At 59.1% G+C, this 23,068-nt stretch overlaps 1 protein-coding gene and 1 long non-coding RNA gene across 2 annotated transcripts in view; both read left to right on the forward strand.

Annotated features, from left to right (window-relative positions):
- Window positions 1–23,068, forward strand: part of LOC116439026 (zinc finger protein OZF-like) — a 365,981-nt gene that overhangs the window by 309,659 nt on the left and 33,254 nt on the right. The gene's annotated exons all lie outside the window — the stretch shown is intronic.
- Window positions 15,485–16,288, forward strand: LOC116439052. Its single transcript, XR_004238021.1, has 2 exons — window positions 15,485–15,539; window positions 15,879–16,288. It is a non-coding gene; the product is annotated as an uncharacterized LOC116439052 (long non-coding RNA).

Here is a 23,068-nt window from a genome sequence, read left to right on the forward strand (position 1 = left end):
ACTGAGACCACAACTGGGGCCACTGGGACCATACTGGGAGCAGCTGGGAGCAGCTGGAACCACACTTTGGGACACTGACAGAAACTGGGATTGTCCTGGATGTAAGTGGGAGAAAAAGGGAAAGACTGGGATCATTCTGAGGTAACTAGAACCTTACTGGGGCAACTGGGAGTGCCTGGGAATGACTAGGAGCATGCTGAGGGCAACTGGGATCTACTGGGAGTGTCTCTGTAACCATACTGGGGGAACTGTAACCACACTGGGAACAGCTGGGCCTGATGGAGTGGATCTACACTGGGAGCAACTGGGTGTGACTGGGATCACACTGAGAGGGACTGGGACTATCCTAGAGACAAATGGATTCATACTGGGAGGAACTGGGAAGAACTGGAACTACTCTGGAGGCAACTGGGTTCATACTGGGAGCACAGTGGGAGCAGCTGGATCCATGGTGGGTGAGACTGGGATCACACTGAGGGTGATAGGAATCATACTGACATTAACTGGGAGTGGCTGTGAGCAACTGGAATCAAGCTGAAAGCAACTGGGAGGAGGTGGGAGTGACTGGGAGAATGCTGGGAGTGACTGGGATATACTGGGAGAGACAGGGAGTCATAGGGATCATACTGGAGGCTCCTGGGGTCATGCTGGCATTGACACGGAGCAGCTCGGATCACACTGGGGGCCACTGGCATCATACTGGGAGTGACTGGGGTCATAGTGGAGTGGCTACAATGACACTGGGATAATGGTGGGTGTGATTGGACCCTGGCTGGGAGTTACTGGGAGCTGCCAGGCCCATGCTGGGAGCCACCTGTGCACACACTGGGAGGAACTGGGAACAACTGGGAATGACAGGGTGCATGCTGGTGACAACTGGGATGTACTGGGAGTGACTGGGATGGTACTGGGGGCAACTGAACTATGCCTGGGAATGACTACAAGAATGTTCAGAGTAACTGGGATATACTGGGAGTGCCTGGGACCATTTGGGTGGGGACCGGGAGCAACTGGGAATGTGCTGGGGGGAAGTGGGACCACGCTAGGGGCAACTGGGGCAAGTGGAAGTGACTGGGACCCGCGGTGGCACCAAGGCCTCGGAGAGGCTCCAAAGGGCCCCGCCCGCCGCCGCTCCCCGAGGCCTCGCCGCTGCTGCCGGGGATCGGATACCGCAGGCGGCCCCGGCCCCTTCCTCTTCTTCCTCCTCCTCCAGCCGGGATTCAGCCCCCGCCGCCGCCCGGCTCCTTCTGCCGCTCCTGCCCGGCACGAAGCGGCGGTGCCGCTGACGGGGCCGGAGCGCGGCTGCCCCGCGACTGCCCCGCGCCTCAGGGCCGGGCCGGGGAGTGACCGCACGGCTGGGGAGGGACCCCCGCTGGCCAGGGCAGGGACTGACCCCATGGGAGGGACCCCCGCTGGCCAGGGCAGGGACTGAGCCCATGGGAGGGACCCCGCGCCGGAGCAGGGAAGGATTCCTGTCCCCGAGGGCGAAGCAGCGGCACGAACTGACCGCGACTCCCATCCCTTCTCCCTGCCCCGCTGGGCACAGCAGGGAGGAGCCGCGGATAAAGGCAAGTCCGGCAAGGAGAAGGAGGTCGGGGGAAGGTTCTGTACCAGGGTTTATTTTACTCCTCACTCTCCTGTTCTGATCCGCTCCGTCCCAAATCCAGTTCATCTCCCCACGGCGGGGCTCTTGTGGCCGCCATGGCGATCCCTGAGTGAGCTCTCCCTGCCCTTAGCCCGAGCCACGAGGACTCGGATCTCTTCCGGTTCCGTGCAATTCACGGGCATTTGGGGCAGCTGGAGCGAAGCAGCTGGAAAGCACAGAGGGCTCGAGAGGGACTCAAGCAGGGCAGGAGCCGGGGCTGCCCCGAGGGAGCTCTCCCAGCAGGAACCTTCCCGGGCTCTTTCTAGGGGAATTTCCTTGAATGTTTCCATTCATCGCTACAAAGCAGAGTCACGAGTGGAGCTGAGCTTTCACCTTGAAATGAGGGAATCGAACGCGTGCGCTGGGAGTGCTGCAAACTCAAGGTGTTCCTTGATCCTTTAATCTTGCAAATATTCAGCCCCTCAGCAGCGATGTCTCTGCCAGCCCACCGGTTTCTTGCTCAGACCCGGCTCGGAGCTTGGAGAAGAAATCCGAAGTCCCAACAGAATAACCTCTGCCGTCGTTTTATTTTTTTCATAGGTACGATGTGTTTTTTTATTGTATATACTATTTTACTTTGATTTTTTTCTCACGGACACGGAACAGCCAAGGGACACGGGATGTCCAAGGACCGTGGAAGGTCCAAGGAACGCTGAGCGTCGCTGCTGCGGCTGGAAAAGCTTGAATGGAGTTTTTATCCCGTGACGTTCCCGTGGAGCTGTGGCAGCTCCGCGCCCCCGGTGCGGGGGTTGGGGCAGGGGAGCCGCTGGCAGCACCTTCGGGGCACGGCCGAGGGCTGGGGGGCTCCTCCCCACAGTTCCTTTTCTCTCCCCACCTAAAATCGTTCCCTCCCACTCCAATCCCCTCCATTCACATTTTCTCCCCAGAAATAAAATTTTCTCACTCCAATTAAACTCTTCTCCCCAGTTAAGCCCTGAGGCTCCTCCGTGCCCCCGGCTCCTCCTGGCAGGACCCGGCCGGGACCTTCTGGAAAGAGCAGCGGAAAGAATTCAAGAAGTCATCGTTATTTCGATTGATTTCGTTGGTTTCCCGGGGAGAATCGGTGGGACAGCACCTCACCACAAACCTCCGGGAGGTGAACAACGGCGGGGGGGTGGGGGTGGGGGGGAATTGGAGAAAAAACCACAATAAAATAGGAAGAAAAAAAAACGAAAATAAGAATAAGAGCAAAAATAAAGTAAAATAGAATATACAACAAGATAGCATAACGTACCTACGAAAAAAAGAAAATAACGGCAGAGGTTATCCTGTTGGGACTTCGGATTTCTTCTCCAAGCTCTGAGCCGGGTCTGAGCAAGAAACCGGTGGGCTGGCAGAGACATCGCTGCTGAGGGGCTGAATATTTGCAAGATTAAAGGATCAAGGAACACCTTGAGTTTGCAGCACTCCCAGCGCACGCCTTCGATTCGCTCATTTCAAGGCGAAAGCTCAGCTCCACTCGTGACTCTGCTTTGTAGCGATGAATGGAAACATTCAAGGAAATTCCCCTAGAAAGAGCCCGGGAAGGTTCGTGCTGGGAGAGCTCTCTCGGGGCAGCCCCGGCTCCTGCCCTGCTTGAGTCCCTCTCGAGCCCGCTGTGCTTTCCAGCTGCTTCGCTCCAGCTGCCCCAAATGCCCGTGAATTGCACGGAATTGGAACAGATCCGAGTCCTCGTGGCTCGGGCTAAGGGCAGGGAGAGCTCACTCAGGGATCGCCATGGCGGCCACAAGAGCCCCGCCGTGGGGAGATGAACTGGATTTGGGACGGAGACGGATCAGAACAGGAGAATGAGGAGTAAAATAAACCCTGGTACAGAACCTTCCCGCGACCTCTTTCTCCTTGCCGGACTTGCCTTTATCCGCGGCTCCTCCCTGCTGTGCCCAGCGGGGCAGGGAGAAGGGATGGGAGTCGCGGTCAGTTCGTGCCGCTGCTTCGCCCTCGAGGACAGGAATCCTTCCCTGCTCCGGCGCGGGGTCCCTCCCATGGGGTCAGTCCCTGCCCTGGCCAGCGGGGGTCCCTCCCCAGCCGTGCGGTCACTCCCCGGCCCGGCCCTGAGGCGCGGGGCAGTCGCGGGGCAGCCGCGCTCCGGCCCCGTCAGCGGCACCGCCGCTTCGTGCCGGGCAGGAGCGGCAGAAGGAGCCGGGCGGCGGCGGGGGCTGAATCCCGGCAGGAGGAGGAGGAAGAAGAGGAAGGGGCCGGGGCCGCCTGCGGTGTCCGATCCCCGGCAGCAGCGGCGAGGCCTCGGGCAGCGGCGGCGGGCGGGGCCCTTTGGAGCCGCTCCGAGGCCTTGGTGCCGCCGCGGGTCCCTGAAGGAGTCGCTCGGCGGGACGGGCGAGCTGGGAACGGAAGAAAACACCGAGAAAAGAATGAAATCCAATCAAAGAGCCGCACCGAGGGGAGTCTCCGCCGGCCCGCGTCCCTGAAGGAGCTGCACCGAGAGACCGGCGAGGAGCCCGGCGGTGAAAGAGCCGCACCGGAGGGAGCGGGATGAGAGGTGTGAATGGAATAAAATCTAGAGATTCGAATAAAAAATTATGAAAAGCCGCGCCCGGGAGTGGCCGCTGCGCAGCGACTAAAAAGCGGCACCGGGGCGTTCCGGGGGTTGTTCCCGAGCAGCTCCGCTCAGCCCTCGGGCACCGCGCTCGGGCCCCGCGCACTTTTCCAGCCCGGCCGCCCCCACGGGCCGGGCCCCGCGGCTCCCGCAGCCGCCGCCTCGGCCCCGCGGGGCCCAAAAACCCCGGAAAATCGCTGCCATGCACTAAAGAACCTTTTCGTGCTCAGCGAGGGGCGCAGAGGGGGGATCCTTATGAAGTCCCCTCCCCTCAGTCCCTGCTGGGCACAGCCGGGCATTAGCGCAGCTCCCGGGGCTGTGTCCCGGCACCGGCTGCTGCCACAGGGCACGGGGCTGCCGCGTTTGGGCATCAAAGCCGACAGATTTGGGGAGGAGGGACAGCCACAGAAACCCTCGGGGAGCCCTCGGGTGCCTGGAGCTGCACAAGGGGCACAAACGATGCCCCGGACACAGCGATGGCCCCAGCAGCGGCTCTGCCCCCAGCACGGGGCTGTGTCCCAGACCCCACGGTCCAGCCCGAGGTTCGAGGGCGGCAGCGGAGCTGCTGGACGGAGCTTCCAGCCCCGCCAGCCGCAGCTCCGATCCCTTGGGCCGTGGCGCCGGTGACGGGTGTCCCTCGGCCCTCCCGGCGTCTGTCAGCTTTTGCAATGCAGAGGGAGAAACTGAGTCCCAAGTGGAGTCGGTTTCCACCAATCGCTATTTCTCCTTTCTTTTCTATGACGGATTTCACAGCGCTTCCTTTCCGCCCGGAGATTTGGAGAACAAAATTCCCGGCTGTCCCTGCATCCCTGCAGCTTTCCACAGCCCCAGCCTCGTCCCTCCCCTCCCGGTTCCGTCTCTCCAGTCTCACCCTCGTGTCGCTGCCGGCTCGGAGGAAGGACATTCCCCCCGGCACCCCCCGCCTCCTCCTCCTGTCCCGTGGGGCGCAGTTGGTGCTTCTGGAGCCGCCTGCCCGCGCAGCCGGACCCGTCCTGCGGCCGCTCAGCGCTGGAGCCGAGGGAACGAACTGAGGGCATCGCTGGGCTGCGCTGGCCCCGGCCGGGTGCCCGGTGCCACCAAAGCCGCTCTGGCACTCTGCTCACAGCTGCAGCACACAGAACACAGAAGGAAAGGCTCGAGGGCTGGGATCGGGGCAGGGAGAGCTCACTCACTGCTCACTGTCAGGGCCACGACAGACCCAAGCTGGGGAAATTAATGGAATTTATTTCCAAACCAATCCCACCAGGAGAAGGAGAACTAAAAGAAATCCTACAAAACACCTTCCCCACCCCTCCCTCCTTCCCGGGCTCCCAGTCTCCGCCCGCAGTCCCTCCTCTGCTCTCCCTGCACAGCAATCTTGTCACCAGCCATGAACTTGGCTTTTGCCTCATCCTGGGATCTCTTCTCGGACAGGAAGAACATTCCCCAGCAGAGATGCAGGCCCTGACGGCCTTTGAGGCTCAGGGTGTTTCTCCTGCAGCTCCTTGCAGGTCCCCTATTCCCCTGCTGGCTCTCCTGCACCACAGAACTCTGCCGGCTGCAGCTTCACAAACGTCAGGTCCGGGTCTGGATGTTCCTGAACAATTTGCTCGAGGTCCTTGGGGGGCTGCATTGAAACATAGATTTATAGGAAACATAAAGATTTTAATTAACTCTAGCTGTGTTGAAATTAGTTAGAATAGGAAGGAATTTGGGCCCAGCTAGAGTTAATTAAAATAGTTAAGAGAGCTGGAGCTGAAATGGGTTTCATGATGTTAGGAACTGATTACCAAATAACTGGTGATCTGTCATTTGTATGTTTGCTTAGCTGTGCTAAGAACGAGAAACAGAAACATTGATCAGTTGGTGTAGGGAACAAGGACAATTACCAATTTCCTCCCCTGGTGGGAACCCGTTCAAAAGTCACGCAAGAGGAAACTTAGAGATCACTAAAGTAATTAGGATTGTCAAAGTTCAGGAAGGCAAAAAGGTCAAAATGAGGAAGATGAGTTACTTCATCTGTTTTAGGACCACTGACCCAATTCAAGACCACCGACTCAATTCAGAACACACACTACGCATGCTTAATGACATTTAAGCTCATTTCCATATGAAGCAGAGAATGGGAGGTGTTAACGGTATGAATATACATTTGTATTTTGGATATTTATAATATTTGGAAATAAAAGGTATCGTGTTTGTTTGTATCCAGGCCCTGCGTCTTAGGGAGCTATCCCATGCAGTGCCTGGCACCAAATAAAACACACACTCATACACTCTAAACTGTTAGAGAAATTTTGTCCATCTCAGTTGGATATCAATATTAGATCGATATTCATATTTTGGTTAATCAGCATCTGATCCATTGTTCTTGTCTTCCCCTAGAGCCTGGCACAGGAGGTGGAACCCGGGTGCTGCTGCAGCGGCGCTGGGGGAGCTCCAGGACTCGCTGTGGCCGCTGTGGCAGCCGCAGCACAGCCCGTTCCCAGCGAGGAGCCCAGGGCTCCGTGGGGCTCTGCAGGACCTCGGCCCTGGGGCTCGTCTGCATCAGCCCGGGCAGCTGGGCTGGACTTGGCTTCGTTTGTGTCTCTGGCTGCCCTGGCACAGCAGCTGCCCAGCGCCCAGGGGCCAGCAATGGGAGCGGGGCAGGTCGGGGTGAGCTTCAGTGTCTGTGCCCGGCAGAAATGCCAAAGCCTTCCCTAAGGAGCAGCGAGTGCTGCCAGAGCACAGGATGCTGCTGCTGCTGCTGCTGCTGAGCACGGGACGGCCCCAGGGCTGATGTCAGACAAAGCCGGGATGGGAGCCACAAACAACGGGAGGAGGAAGAGGAGGGGCAGGAGAGGAGGAGAAGGGACACAAGAGCAGGAATAGCGATGGGGGAGGATGGATGGAGGATCAGGAGCGGGAGGAAGAGGAGGGAGAGAGGAGGCAGGAAGAGGAGCCTCCACGTGCATCCATCGCTCTCTGTGTCCGCAGCTCTCGGCTCTGGGAGCATCGCTCCCCCCATCCCGCAGGTGACCGGGGAGAGGCAGCTCGCCCCAAATATCTTGGGCGGTCGCTGGGGTTATTTTTGGAGAGGGGATTTTTGGACCTTGGAGGACTCCAGCACCGAGCCCCAAATATCTTTGTTGGTTCCTGGGGGGAGGGGAGTTCTGTGGGGGGCCGGGGGGAGGCGAATGTTTGGATCTTGCAGGACTCCAAAGGTGAGTCACAAATGCCCCTTGGGGGATATTGGGGATCTCCCGGGATGCGGGATGGGGCCCGGGAAGGGTGGGATGTGGATTGGGGTGTGGGATGAAGTCTGGGGGAGGAGGATGGGCAGGATGGGGCCTGGGATGAGGCAGCCGAAGGTTGCGCATGATGAGGCCGGGGGGACCCCATTCCTTAGGGGCCTGCGGGGTATCCGCCGGCTCCGAGGGAGTTTTGGGGGCACCCCTAATCCTGAGGGGGTGGTGCTGGCAGCGGGGGACACGCGGCTCCGGCACCTCTGGCCCCACCTGAGCCCCCCCCGCCCCCTGCGCCCCCCGGAGCGGAATTTGGGGAGGGGGAGGTGGGGGCGACCAGGCCGGGCCCCCCCGCGCTGTCCCAGCGGGGGCCAAGTTCGGGCGGGAGCCCCGCGGGGCCCGGCCCTGCCCGGGCACGGCTGATGCCGCCCGGCCGCGCTCCGCACTGGTCCGGACTGGTGCTCCCAGTGCCGTGCGGGGCGGGGCCACTCTGGGGACCCCGCCAGGGCACAGCGCGGCTGCTTTGAGGCTGGCGGCACCTGGCCGGCGCTGGGGATAGGGCGTGTGGGGGCAGCTGGGGCCGTACTGGTGGCACTGGTGGTGCTGGGAGCACCCCCCCGGCTGCGGGCGAGGAGCTCTGGGGTGAGGGCAGGGATGGAAAAGGGGGAACCTGTTGGCAACAGGGGGAGAGCAGTGAAAAGGGGATGGGACTCCTGAAACTGACTGGGAGAGGGGACTGAGAGCCCCAAACCAAGTGCGTGGGACACTGAGGCTTTGGGGGAAGATGAGAAAGGAGGGGGATGGGGGGAGAGAGAGGAAAAAGGGAGTGGGATCCTTCCCCTTAGTGGGGTCGGTTGGTGGCTGAGGAATGGGGCATGATGGGAAAAGGGTGGAGGAGGGGGCAAAATGGAGGGTGGGACCTCCAGTCGAAGTGGGAGGGGTGTGGAGAACCCCAAAGTTGCCATCATGGCAAGGAACTGATCTCCTGTGGGAAGAGCTTTGGCCGGAGAATGGAGCTCATCACCCAGCAGAGGATCCAAGTGGGGGAGAAGTCCTGTGTCTGCCCAAGCTTTGCCCACAGGTCCCATCTCAGAGGAGAGAGACCCTACAGGGGCCAGGATTGCAGGAAAAGCTTTGGTAGGAGCCCCAACCTCACCAGGTACCAGGGGATCCACACTGGGAAGCCCCTATGGATGCCCAGACTATGGGAAGGGCTTCACCGTGAGCCCCAAGCCCCTGGAACACCTGTAGGAGCCACCTGGAGGAGGGTCCCTACAAGTTCTCAGCTGCAGGAAGAGCCCCAAGGGGCCCAGGTCCCCCCAGAACCACCACCTGAAGCAGAACGTAGTGACAACTCTCCATCCCAGGGCCCTGGGAACATTGTGGGGTCTCCAGCCTGACCCCCTCCAACAAGGGGCTCCCACCAGCCCTCATCCTGCCTCTAAATCCCTCTGCATCCCCCGCTTCCCTCTCCATCCTGACATGAGATCAAAGGGGTGGAAGTCCCCACCCATGGTGACCACAACACCAAATTTTTATCTCCACCCACCAATTTTGCATCTTTTCCCTTGGCCAGGTTTCCCCTCAGTGGGTGGGAGCAGCCCAGAGCCCTGCACTGCCCATCCCAACCTGTCCTGGCTCCATTCCCATTCCTCCCGTGGGGTGTGATGGGTTTGGGGAAACAGGAGAGGAGGAGGAGGGATGGAAGAGAAGAAAGAAGGAAGAAGGAGTGGGAGAAAGGATGAAGAGAGGAGGAGCAGGAGGTAGGATTAGGGAGAAGGAGGAGAATGGATGGAGGAAGATGAGAAGAAGGCAGAGGAAGAGGAGGAAGCTCATGGGTCCAGCACTCCCAGAATTTGCAGGCCCCTCACCCCAAGGAGCATTGACCCCCCCCATCCCACCTGGTATCTGGGGAGGGGGAGCTTGGCCCAAATATTCTGGGGAATCCCTGGGCCGGTGTTTTTGGGGGGGATGTTTGGATCTTGCAGGACTCCAAAGCTGAGCCATAGGTGCCCCTTGGGGGGGGACACTGGGGAGTCCCCAGGAGGTGTTTTTGGGGGGTCCCTGCAGCAGACGCTGGCAGAGACCTGGCGGGGGTTGGAGGCATGTGGGTCCCTCCTGCAGTGGGGGTTGGATCCACCCGGGTCAGGCACCGCTGCCTCCGTCCCGGAGTCAGGGGCCTGCAGGACCCATCAGTGGAGCCAGAGAGGGGAACTTCGGGAGCCCCAGAGTGAGGAGAACAGAGAGGGGCAATACTGGGACCAGGGGACCCCCGGCAGTCTGGAGGGGCGAACCCCTGCAACCCCCAGGACCCCAAAGTGGGGAGCCCAGAGAGGGGGGAGCACCACGATTCACAGGACCCTCAACAGCCTGGAGAGGGGGAGGGGGGGACTCCTGGGACCCTCTGCACCCTGAAGCAGAGAATAAGGGGAGAAGGGACCCCAGGACCATAAGTGGGGTTCCCTGGCATCCCTAAGTGGGGAGATGGAAGAGTGGGGAACTTTTTGGATTCCTGGGACTCCCAGCAGCCTGGGAAGGGTGGGGACCAAGTAGAGAGTGGCATCCCCAATACAAGCACGACCCCCAGCAGCTGGGACGGGGGGAACCCCCGAACACAAAAGGGGAGGGATCACAAAATAAGAACTCCTGGGAGGGTTTCTCAGGGCTGAATCTTGGTGTTTGGGATGTTTCTATGCACTCCAAATGCCCGGTGACTTCTAGAGCTGGACTTGGGCAGAGGGATCTTCAAACTCCATGTGCTCATCCCTTGTTTCTCCCCAAACCAGGATTTCCCATTCCCAAGCCTTGGCTGGATGGAGGCTGCGAGGTTACGAGGAAGAGGAAGATGCCCCGGGACACCCAGGCAGAGGAGGAGGAAGGCACTGCCCCTTTCCCCCTCTCTCCTGCTCCATCTCCCAGCCCAGCATCGCCCCCGGCTGCAGGACAACCCCGCTGCTGATGCCGTCCTGCCGGGGACGGACTGGGGGGATCTCCTTGCCCTTCCCTGTGGCACGGAGGCAAATCCCATCCTCTCCTTGTCCTTCCTCCCCAGACAAGGAGCTGAGGACGGAGCCCAGGGAGGACTAATTCCCGCAGCAGAATCTGGTGGAAGAGGTCGTTTTGAGCGGCTCCACGGCGCAGGAATCCAATGGGGAGGAAAAACCATGGAGACCCCGCAGGAGGAGGGGCTGCAAACGCAGCCCAGGGTGCTCTGAGGAGGACAGACCAACCCTGTGCCGGGAAGGCGGCCAGAGATCGAGCTGGAGCTCAGACCAGGTGGTCTATGAGCGAGTTCACACTGGAGAGAAGCCCTATGAGTGTGGGGAATGTGGGAAGAGCTTCAGCCAGAGCTTCCACCTGATCATTCACCAGAGGATCCACACTGGGGAACGGCCCTATGAGTGTGGGGAATGTGGGAAAAGCTTCACAGACAACTCCAGCCTGATCCCCCACCAGCGCATCCACATGGGAGAGAGGCCCTACGAGTGTTCCGAGCGTGGGAAGAGGTTTCCAGAGAGCTCTGATTCTCCTCCTGCACCAGCGGATTCACACAGAGGAGAGGCCCTTCCGCTGCCCCGACTGCAGGAAGGGCTTCAAGCACAATTCCACCCTCATCAGGCACCGGCGCATCCACACTGGGGAGAGACCCTACGAGTGTCCCCAGTGTGGGAAGAGCTTCTCCAGGAGCTCTCACTTGAGCAGACACCAACGGAGGCACCGTTAAGGGAAGCCCTGTGAGTGCCCCGAGTCCAGGAAGAGCTTCATCCTCTACTCCAACTTCATCCCCCAACGGGGGACCCACGTTTGGCAGAGCCCTGGTGACCCACATTCCCTGTGATCCAGTTTGGGAAGAGCCCTGGCTGGTGCTCTCCACGTCCTCCTGGATCCCTGTAGGCACCTGGGTGAACGCAGGGGCTGGAACATCCATCGGGACTCTGATTGAAATCAGAAATTCATTGGGAAGAGCTGATTTGTTGAGTTTATGGCCCAAAAGTTCTCACCTGCTCTGTCCAGTTGTTTCTTCTGGTGGCATCCAGCAATCCTGGATGATCTTGGAGGTCTTTTTCAACCTAAATAGTTTCCTGCTTCATCCTGTCAAAACAACCAAAATTGGGGTAGAAATAAAGAAATTCAACATTAGTATCTAAAGCGGCACCATTTTATCGGGGTTTGGGGGTGAATTTGGGGTTGGTTCAGGGGAATATTCGGGAGGATTTGGGTGTTGTGAGGCTATGGGCTGGGCAGACGGGGCCACGATCTTGTAGTTGCGCTGGCAGAACGTGTCCACCTGAGTTTTGGGGTGACCCAGCCCACTGCAGGTCTGGGGCTGTGTGATGCCAATCAGTCCCAGCCCCTCCCCTGGATCGAGTTCCCCTAAGAGTCAGACTCAGGGGGCGGCTCAGAAGCCTAAGCCGCACCCCCGGGCAGTGCCCGGGTCCAAGCCACCTCCCCCAGTTCGAGAAAATTCTCGGTTACTCGGTTGTTCACTGGTTCTTTGTTATAACTCCCGCCTCTCGGTCCCCCCCCCCCCCCCCGCAGTGGTTCTTGTTACATTGTATCCTCCTCCTGGCTTGTAACTCATTGGTTGTTTTCCCCTTTCACAGGGGTCTTCAAATTCCCTATAAGACTGAGGGCAAGGCTCCGAGGTGCCATCCCATCATCATCCCATCACATTAAACCTGTTAGAAGCCAGACCCGAACAGCCTCTCTCTTCCTCTGTCTCCGAGCTAACGTGAGCTGACATCATCGGCCCCTGCCGTGTTTCCTCTGCCGAGAAGCCAGCTAGCTAGCCCAGCAAGCAGCTCTTTTCCTGATCCCGAAGTCGCTTCAGAGACGCGTGGAGGTAACGCAGCTGGACTGTCTCTGACCTGGGGCACGCCAGAGCTTGTGCCTCGAGCACCAAACGCTGCATTACCTGAGCTCGTCTATTCTCCAGGGACTGTGGGTGTCTGTCCCAGTCCCTGGCCTGCGTCTCCCCGTTTGGGGTGTGCCCCCCAAAGTGCCCAAATCGCTGCTGAAGTGCCTGAGCTGCTCCTGGCTGGGGATGTTCCTGTCCACCAAGCTCTCCTGGTCAGTGCCATGGGGGGCTGGGAGGGGATTGAGGGGCTCGTGGAGGGATTGGGAGGGGTTTCTGTCACTCTTGATGGGCATTTGTGGTGCTTGGAGGGGGCTTTTGGGGTGGTCTGTGAGGGAGTTTTGGGGGTCTTGCCTTGGCTGTGTGTCTTGGAGAGAATTTGGGTAGTTCTTGGGGTCTGGGAGCAGCACTGGGACCACAGACATGGAAATACTGGGAGCCACTGGGACCTCACTAGGGGGTGAATTATCGCCCCCAGCACCTTTCCAGGCCGCCCTGCGACCTGAGAAATGCTCGCTGGGCCTCGGCCTTGGCCAAGAGCCCCCGGGCTCAGCTGCTCTGAGCTCAGCCGCTGTCGGCTCCCGCAGCCCGCCCAGGGCCGCCCTGCCCGTGCCGGGGCTGTGCTGGAATTCTCTGCTGCTGCTGGGCCACTCGGGGGGGTCTGGCCCAGCAGGAAAGGTGACCCTGAGCCAGGAGCTTTCCTTGGCCGCAGCAAAGCCTCGGCACGGAAAGACCTTCCCTGCGCTGTGCCCTGGGCCGGGAGGGATTGTGCCACCAGAGCTGTCCCTCCATTTCTTCTGCCAGGCAGCTCTAGGACATGGAAAGTGGAGAAGCCAGAGCTGCCTCTCAGCTTTCCGCAGTCCTCCAGAAGAATCCTGTGTGGGAAGCAGCCTGGGAACAGGGTTTCTGTGCCAGGGCAGGGGAATTCAGAGCCCTTTCCTCCTGCGTGGGCCGAGGCTCTGGCCCTTGCCCTTTGCAAAGGCCCTGCAGCTGCCAGAGGGGCCTTTTTGGCTCAGCTGAGAGCAGTCCTGCTGCAAGGCTGTCCTCGAGCTGCTTTGGCTGCAGATGTGCCCAGGGAATGCTCATTGCTTGCAGTCTCAGGCGCTGTGGGTGTGCAGGTGTAAGTACTGCAGGAGGGAACAGCTCTGCTGGGGGGAGATCTCTTTTTCTTGGTGTGTTTTTTATGTTGAATGAACGTTCCCTGCCAGCTCTGGGCAGAGCTCTGTACCTGTATGTGCCACTTGTCTGTGGCACTGTGACTCAGGAGGTGGCCAAGGGGAGCTTGGCCGAGCTGTGGGCAGAGGAATGGCCATCAGGCCAGGCTGGGGGGTCAGCGGCCGGTCAGTTGCGTTGCGTGGCCGCGGCTCTGGAGGCTTGTGTGGGAGCGTGTGCAGGGCTAGAAGGCTGGGGCTGCCGCCGCTGTGTCCCAGAGCCGGGAAGGCCGGGGCTGGCCCGGCCCCGGCCCGGCCCCGCCAGCTCTGCCAGCTGCCGGCGGGGACACAAAGGGCAGCTCCGAGCTGCGGCCGCTGCGCTGCGGCCGCACAAACGCAGCGCCCGCAGAGCTCCAGGGCAAGGTGCTGGCCCTGGCTCGGGGCTGGGCCGGGGCCAGCGGCAGAAAATCAACTTGCAGCTTGGGCCCCGCAGCAGGGAGGAGCAGCGATTGCTGGCTGAGAGAGACTCTTGCCAAGGGCCTGCGGGGCCGGGCCCCAGGGAACGGCTTCCCGCTGCCCGAGGGCAGGCTGAGATGGGATGTGAGGCAGCAATGGTTCCCTGGCAGGGCGCTCAGGGCCTGGCACAGGCTGGCCCGAGAAGCTGCGGCTGCTCCCGGTTCCCTGCAAGTGTCCCAGGCCGGCTCGGCCATTGGGGCTTCCTGCCCAGGAGCGCTGGGCTGGGCTGGGCTGGGGCTGCTGAGGGCGGGATGGGCTCTGGTTGAGCCAGCTGAAGGCTGGGCATGATGAGGCCGGGGGGACCCCATTGCTGAGTGGGTTCTGGGATATCCCCCCTTCCAGAAGGGATGTCAGGGTATGTCCCGTTCACTGAGGCAGTTTTGGGGTCCCCTCAATGCTTCGGGAGGGGTTCTGAGAGGGGGGCTCTGGTACTTGGAAGTGGGTTCTATTGGCAGGGAGGCGGGGAGCCCATTTTGGGAAGGATGCTGCTTTTTCTTGCAATGTTGAGAGGTTCTGAATGTCCTGAGGGGCCCTGGCTCTCATTCTGTGACTTGAGGTGAGCCCATGGGCACAGCAAGGCCTGAGGAGAGGTTCCAACCTCCCAGTTTGGATGGAGGGATTGAGCGGTTGCCTCCAATAAACTCAATCCCAGCCCCAATGTGTCGATGGCAGCCCCAAATGGCTCGATCCGTCCGCCCCAAGCCCCGTGTGTGGGGAGTCAGGAACCACAGAAGGGGAATTGGTGTCCAGGAGGGGTGGGATGGGATGGGATGGGATGGGATGGGATGGGGATGGCATTTTGGGGGTGGGATGAAGTTTGGGAGTGATGGGGTGATTTGGGCATTTGGCACGTGTCACTCCAGGGAGGGAAAGCAGGAACCGCTTTTGGGGAGGCTCCTGCTTCTTTTTGGCAGTTTTGGGGTCTCTAGGTGGCTTCTGGGAGGTTTCAGGGAATTTGGGGAAGGTGATGTAAACCCCCCGCAATTTGGGGGGCTGAGGTGAAGTTCCCCACATTTTCGGAGGGTGAGGGGACCCCAATTGGGATGGGATCCTGCTGCTTTGCACCCCTTCAATGGTGTGAGAAGTGGCTTGTGAGGGAAGAAAGAGAGAAAGAGAGAGGGAATTCGGAAGGAATTCGGAAGGAAGGAAGGAATTCGGAAGGAAGGAAGGAATTCGGAAGGAAGGAAGGAATTCGGAAGGAAGGAAGGAATTCGGAAGGAAGGAAGGAAATAATCTTTAATAGTAATGTGAAACCAACAAGAAAATAGAAAGTAAAAAAAAAAAAAAGAGAAAGAAGGAAATAAGAGAACAAGGAAGGAAAGAAAGAAGACAGAAAACAACAGGAAATGAAAAAAAAAAAGAATTAAAGAGAAAAGAAGAATAGAGGAAAGAAAAAAGAAAGAAAGAAAGAAAAAAGAAAGAAAGAAAGAAAAAGGAAGAGAGAAAGGGAGTGAGAAAGGAAGAGAGAAAGAGATAAAGCCAGAGCAGGGGAGAGAGAAGGAAGGAAAGAAAAGCAAGAAGAGAAAAGAGGGAGGGAGGGAGGGTGACCTCAAGGATGAGAAGCTCTTCCTCATCCTGGGCACCTTCTTCAAAGACACGCTCCACGCCCCATGTGCAGGTGAGTGCACAGCCAGGGGGATGCTCCCAGAGCTGGGCATGGCATGGCCTGGCCGGGCACCAAAGGTTCCCCCTTTGCTGGGGCGGCTGCAGCCAATTCTTCAGTGGCTGCCAAGCTGCTTTTGGGCTCTGGGCAGCTGCGGAGGAGGTGGATGTGCCATGGCTGGCTGCAGGCTGGGCACATGTCCTGCCCTCCTGCTCTGCTCCCAAAGGCAGCAATGCTGGGCAGCTTTGGGCCCAGCTCTGAGCGCGGCCAGCACGGCCTGGGCACTGCGGGCGGCTGGGACAAGGGGACAGGAGGCTTCAGCTGACGGGCGGCTTCTGGTTTCTCTCCTTGCAGCCGGGCTCTGCCGATGCTGAGGCTGCTCCGGGCTCTGCCAGGGCTCTGCTGGGGCTCAGCCCCGGGCACGGCTGGGCCCGCTCTCCCCTCACAGGGCTCTGACAGCTTGGCATCAGACGAGCCCCTTGCGAGCACAGCGACGGAGCTTTCTGCTTTTGCAGGTGAGTGAGACTCTGGTGCAGGCCAAGAGATTGCACTCAGGGACACACATGCCACTGGCAAGAACCCAAACTCTCCACAGTGCCAGCGGAACGCCTGGATCTGCACAGGATGTTCTGTCTGTCCCACTCTTCCTTCCGTTTGGGCTGGAATTGTGCCATTGCACTTTCTTCCTCCTCTAGAAGTGCCATGAGTGGGCCAAAGCTGGCGAGTGGGCCGTGTTCCTGAGGCAGTGCAGTCTGGAGCTGATGGAGGAAGAATTGCCCTTCTCCACTGCCAAACCAGAGCAAAAAGCCTGAAGTGGGACTTTGCGTCTTTAAGAAAGCCCTGACAATTTCCGAGGGAATGTGCAGCTCATTGGCAGGGTGAGAAGGAAGGAAGGGCATCTTCTCAGGGAGTTGGGGTGGGACAGAGTTTAGATTGCCAGTCCTGCTCGGAGCTGGCAGGGCACAGAGCCGTCCTCAAGCCCAGCCGTGCCCCACAGCAGTGTCTCAGGGCTGCTGTGCCAGGTTACGGTGTCATTCAGAGGCGCTCTGCAGCCCTCAGCTGTCCTCACTGCCATGTTCCCACTGCCTTTTCCTCGGCCCTCCACCAGGATGAGCTCTGTGAATTTTTTCCCAGCTCTGTGTCCAGAGCAGCTGTCCAAGAGCTGAAGGGAGCAGCGTTTAGAAGCACTTCCAAGATTTCTAGGCAGGAAGGGGAGCTGGTGGCCATCCTTGGAACTCACCATGTTCATCAGGAGGGGATGCTGGTTCTTTGGGAATTACGGAACAATGGGAACACAAGTGTTTGGAAAAATCCCTGTTTTGTGTGGATCTGTGCAAAGGGGGGAGCAGCAGAAACACTTTGTGTCTGCTTTTGGGGACACAAGGTCCAAGGAGCTGCAGTGGCAGAGGGGGACCTGGGCTGGTGGCTGCTGAGGTCCTGTTTCAGGACATCCTGCAGTGGCACAGGACAGAGCTCCAAGCACCCACAGCCACACTGCTGCAGTCTCTGGGGTGCTGCACATCCTCCAGGAAAAGCTGCTGTCACACAATGCACTGGGATTGATAATCTCTATTTGCAGTGCTTTAGGCCCGTGTTTCAAACTGCAATAGTTTTACACTCATGACACAAGTCATGCCCAATCCATATTTCAATTTCCTGTTGCTTCAGCCACAATTTAAATTAGCAGTATTGGAAACAAACCCCAAAATCTTTAAAAAAGGCTGAAGAGCTCAGTTAGGTGGATCCACACCATCAGCACATTCACAAAGTAAATACCTGAGTTCTGTCAGAAAAATTAATCCACAAACACCAGAGGTTTATGTCCAAAAAGGAGACAGAGGAGTCCTGTTACTTTATTCGAATAAAGGGAGAGGCCATGGGGCATTTCCCCTGGGGTCTCTCAGATTTTTGGAGGGCACAGCCTCCTTTTTATCCTAATTTCCCGGCCACATTTCCCTCTCTGTTCCCCCATTGGCTGAGGTACTTGAGAGATGCAGACTTCCAAAAATGCCTGATACCCAAGACTCCCTTCTAATGTATTTTACCCCCCTGTATTTTAATTCTTATGGAATTTAATGGTTCTTCCCATTGTTTCTTTCATTTCTCAATACCCAGTTTCATTTATCAGCAGACCTACAGTTTATTTGTAAGGACAAATCTCTTTCTTTCCAGTCATCAATCAGTGGAATCCTTCCCTTTGTTTCTTTTATCTCTCAGTACTAGTTTTATCTTCCAGCGGGCCCACAGCTTGTTTGTAAGGACAAGTCCCTCATCCCTTTCAGTAGAAACGAGATGAAGGTAAATTGTAACTTCGAAATAGTTGTAATATGTTACGAAATGTATTAATAATGACGTGGTCTTTTGAGTTGAGAAACTACAGAGGCAGGAACCAGGACACCTTAAAGAAACAGAGAAGATAAACCGCACATCCCAGGAAGATTGTTATCTCCTCAAAGCTCACACCTCCCAAGGAAAGTGTCAGCTACAAATTAGGCTGGAGGCTGGGGAGGCACCGGAGAGAGGGGCCCGTCTTCAATTCTGAAGCGATCCTGAGGACAGAAGCGGCGTCGTGCTGGGGGAAGGGGGCAGCGACCGGAGAGGGGGGAAAGGTGAGTGAAGTGTAAATTACTTTCTGGGCTTAATGAATATGTAACAGTTTAGGAGAGTACTTAAGTGCACAGTAAAATGAATGGAGTGCGCCTCTGGCAATATTGCCAAGCGCCCCAGCGCTCTGACACGCCTTTGTTCTTCTACTTATAAATGTTCAATAATATATTGCTAAAAATTTTAACTCCTGAATTCATTTTCCTGAAGGGGAAGAGGGGACCTGCAAGGAGCTGCAGGAGAAACACCCTGAGCCTCAAAGGCCGTCAGGGCCTGCATCTCTGCTGGGGAAAGTTCTTCCTGTCCGGGAAGAGATCCCGGGATGAGACCAAAGCCAAGTTCATGGCTGGTGACAAGATTGCCGTGCAGGGAGAGCAGAGGAGGGACTGCGGGCGGAGGCTGGGAGCCCGGGAAGGAGGGAGGGGTGGGGAAGGTGTTTTGTAGGATTTCTTTTAGTTCTCCTTCTCCTGGTGGGATTGGTTTGGAAATAAATTCCATTAATTTCCCCAGCTCAGGTCTGTCGTGGCCCTGACAGTGAGCAGTGAGTGAGCTCTCCCTGCCCCGATCCCAGCCCTCGAGCCTTTCCTTCTGTGCTCTGTGTGCTGCAGCTGTGAGCAGAGTGCCAGAGCGGCTTTGGTGGCACCGGGCACCCGGCCGGGGCCAGCCCAGCGATGCCCGCAGTTCATTCCCTCGGCTCCAGCGCTGAGCGGCCGCAGGGCGGGTCCGGCTGCGCGGGCAGGCGGCTCCAGAAGCACCAACTGCGCCCCACGGGACAGGAGGAGGAGGCAGGGGGTGCCGGGGGGAATGTCCTTCCTCCGAGCCGGCAGCGACACGAGGGTGAGACTAGAGAGACGGAACCGGGAGAGGAGGGACGAGGCTGGGGCTGTGGAAAGCTGCAGGGATGCAGGGGCAGCCGGGAATTTTGTTCTTCAAATCTCCGGGCGGAAAGGAAGCGCTGTGAAATCCGTCATAGAAAAGAAAGGAGAAATAGCGACTGATGGAAACCGACTCCACTTGGGACTCAGTTTCTCCCTCTGCATTGCAAAAGCTGACAGACCCCGAGCGCCGAGGGACACCCGTCACCGGCGCCACGGCCCAAGGGATCGGAGCTGCGGCTGGCGGGGCTGGAAGCTCCGTCCAGCAGCTCCGCTGCCGCCCCCGACCCTCGGGCTGGACCGTGGGGTCTGGGACACAGCCCCGTGCTGGGGGGCAGAGCCGCTGCTGGGGCCATCGCTGTGTCCGAGGCATCCTTTGTGTCCCTCGTGCAGCTCCAGGCACCCGAGGGCTCCCCGAGGGTTTCTGTGGCTGTCCCTCCTCCCCAAATCTGTCGGCTTTGATGCCCAAGCGCGGCAGCCCCGTGCCCTGTGGCAGCAGCCGGTGCCGGGACACAGCCCCGGCAGCTGCGCTAATGCCCGGCCGTGCCCAGCAGGGACTTGAGGGGAGGGGACTTCATAAGGATCCCCCCTCTGCGCCCCTCGCTGAGCACGAAAAGGTTCTTTAGTGCATGGCAGCGATTTTCCGGGGTTTTTGGGCCCCGCGGGGCCGAGGCGGCGGCTGCGGGAGCTGGAAAAGTGCGCGGGGCCCGAGCGCGGTGCCCGAGGGCTGAGCGGAGCTGCTCGGGAACAACCCCCGGAACGCCCCGGTGCCGCTTTTTAGTCGCTGCGCAGCGGCCACTCCCGGGGCGGTTCTTTCATAATTTTTTATTCGAATCTCTAGATTTTATTCCATTCGCACCTCTCATCCCGCTCCCTCCGGTGCGGCTCTTTCACCGCCGGGCTCCTCGCCGGTCTCTCGGTGCAGCTCCTTCAGGGACGCGGGCCGGCGGAGACTCCCCTCGGTGCGGCTCTTTGATTGGATTTCATTCTTTTCTCGGTGTTTTCTTCCGTTCCCAGCTCGCCCGTCCCGCCGCCCGGCTCCTTCTGCCGCTCCTGCCCGGCACGAAGCGGCGGTGCCGCTGACGGGGCCGGAGCGCGGCTGCCCCGCGACTGCCCCGCGCCTCAGGGCCGGGCCGGGGAGTGACCGCACGGCTGGGGAGGGACCCCCGCTGGCCAGGGCAGGGACTGACCCCATGGGAGGACCCCCCCGCTGGCCAGGGCAGGGACTGAGCCCATGGGAGGGACACCGCGCCGGAGCAGGGAAGGATTCCTGTCCCCGAGGGCGAAGCAGCGGCACGAACTGACCGCGACTCCCATCCCTTCTCCCTGCCCGGCTGGGCACAGCAGGGAGGAGCCGCGGATAAAGGCAAGTCCGGCAAGGAGAAAGAGGTCGCGGGAAGGTTCTGTACCAGGGTTTATTTTACTCCTCACTCTCCTGTTCTGATCCGCTCCGTCCCAAATCCAGTTCATCTCCCCACGGCGGGGCTCTTGTGGCCGCCATGGCGATCCCTGAGTGAGCTCTCCCTGCCCTTAGCCCGAGCCACGAGGACTCGGATCTCTTCCAATTCCGTGCAATTCACGGGCATTTGGGGCAGCTGGAGCGAAGCAGCTGGAAAGCACAGCGGGCTCGAGAGGGACTCAAGCAGGGCAGGAGCCGGGGCTGCCCCGAGGGAGCTCTCCCAGCACGAACCTTCCCGGGCTCTTTCTAGGGGAATTTCCTTGAATGTTTCCATTCATCGCTACAAAGCAGAGTCACGAGTGGAGCTGAGCTTTCACCTTGAAATGAGCGAATCGAAGGCGTGCGCTGGGAGTGCTGCAAACTCAAGGTGTTCCTTGATCCTTTAATCTTGCAAATATTCAGCCCCTCAGCAGCGATGTCTCTGCCAGCCCACCGGTTTCTGGCTCAGACCTCGCTCAGAGCTTGGAGAAGAAATCCAAAGTCCCAACACAACAATCCCTTCCGTTATTTTATTTTTTTCATAGGTACGTTATGCTATCTTGTTGTATATTCTATTTTACTTTATTTTTGCTCTTATTCTTATTTTCGTTTCTTTCTTCCTATTTTATCGTGGTTCTTCTCCAATTCCCTCCCCACTCCCCCGTCATTGACCTGCTCCCGGAGGTTTGTGGTGAGGTGCTGTCCCACCGATTCTCTCCCGGAAACCAACGAAATCAATCGAAATAATGATGACTTCTTGAATTCTTTCCGCTGCTGTTTCCTGAAGGTCCCGGCCACGTCCTGCCAGGAGGAGCCGGGGGCACGGAGGAGCCTCAGGGCTTAACTGGGGAGAAGAGTTTAATTGGAGTGAGAAAACTTTAATTCTGGGGAGAAAATGTGAATGGAGGGGATTGGACTGGGAGGGAACGATTTTAGGTGGGGAGAGAAACGGAACTGTGGGGAGGAGCCCCCCAGCCCTCGGCCGAAGGTGCTGCCAGCGGCTCCCCTGCCCCAACCCCCGCACCGGGGGCGCGGAGCTGCCGCTGCTCGCCGGGAACGTCACGGGATAAAAGCTCCACTCAAGCTTTTCCAGCCGCGGCAGCGACGCTCAGCGTTCCTTGGATCTTCCACGGTCCTTGGACATCCCGTGTCCCTTGGCTGTTCCGCGTCCCCTGTCTGTTCCATGTTCGCCCGGTTTGTCCCGGCTGCTCCCAGCCACTCCCAGCTGCTCCCGCTAGCCCTCAGTGTGGTCCCAGTTGCTCCCAGTGTAACCCCTGTTACCCCAGTTCTGGTGCCAGTGGGTTCCAATCCTGGTCCTGGTGTATCCCGCTGGGTCCCAATGTGTCCCAGTCCATCCCAGCCTGTCCCACTCCGTCCCGGTCCCTTTCCTGCAGCCGCCACCGTTTCCCGGATCCTGCCCCTCCCGCCCCCGGAGCTGCCGCCGGACGCCCCCCAAGATGCTGACGGGGGTCGGGGGCTTCGTGTTGGGCTTCGTCCTCCTGGGCTGGGGCTCGGTCTCCACCTGCGGGAGAAGGTGAGGGGGCGTCCCCGGGGGTCGTGTCCCCCCCCTCGGAGCTCGTGGGACTCCCCCATGTCCCCCCCATGCCAGGGTCACCCCCTTTTCTCTCCCACAGCGCTCCTGACCCAGCTCCTGCTCCTCCCTGCGAGGGGCTTTGGGGAGCCTCCCTGGGACCCGCTTGAATCCCCATTCCTGGGCACTGGGACCCCCCTGCACCCCTCATCCTGCACCAACACCACCCTGCACCCCCTTTCCCGGGTATCCTCCTCTCCCAGCCCCTGGATCCCCTGTGTCCTTTACCCCGGGGACCCCCGGACCCCCATTCCCGGCCATTCCGGGGCACCTCAGCCCCAGGCCTTCCTTTCCTGGGAAACCCGAACTGGGCACGGCGCTCTGCAGCCGCTCCGGGATTTACGATCACCCAAAGGAAAGGGACAGGAGAGGCGAGAGAGAAGCAGATTGGGAATCAGGGATCGGGGTCACAGTGCCCAGTCCTGCTCCGCCGGGGCTGGGGCCCCGCAGCCGCAGGACAAAATGGATCCGCGGGTCCCGGTGCTTGCCCCGCTTCGGGCCGAACCCAGCGGGTTCCCAGCAGAGTTTGGCCGCAGGGCCCGGGAGTTCAGCCCAGCCCGGCCCGGGGGTCCCGCAGGGCGCGGCCGAGAAGGGTCCCGGGGGATGCCAGGAGGGGATCCAGGGGAATTCCCTGGAATTGCCCCGTCCCCTCCCCCCGCGCTCCCTTGGACAATTTGGCTTCTCCGCCTCCGGACCTTCGCCGCCGGGATCTGCCCGGCGACCGCTGACTGCCCCCGGCACCGGCAACCCCCTCCCCGCCCACGGCTCCTCCCGGGAACTTCTGGAAACAGCAGCGGAAAGAGTTCAAAAATTCATCATTATTTCGATTGATTTCGTTGGTTTCCGGGGAAGAACAGGTGGAAAATCCCCTCACCACAAACCTCCGAGAGGAGAACAAAGGCGGGGGTAGGGGGGAAGGGAATAGAGGAAAAACCACAACAAAATAGAAGAAAAAAAAAGAATAAGACAAAAAAATCAAAGTAAAATAATATATACAATAACATAACACATCGTACCTATGAAAAAAATAAGATGA

Source organism: Corvus moneduloides, unplaced genomic scaffold (assembly GCF_009650955.1).
Source record: "Corvus moneduloides isolate bCorMon1 unplaced genomic scaffold, bCorMon1.pri scaffold_89_arrow_ctg1, whole genome shotgun sequence".
Classification (NCBI taxonomy): domain Eukaryota; kingdom Metazoa; phylum Chordata; class Aves; order Passeriformes; family Corvidae; genus Corvus; species Corvus moneduloides.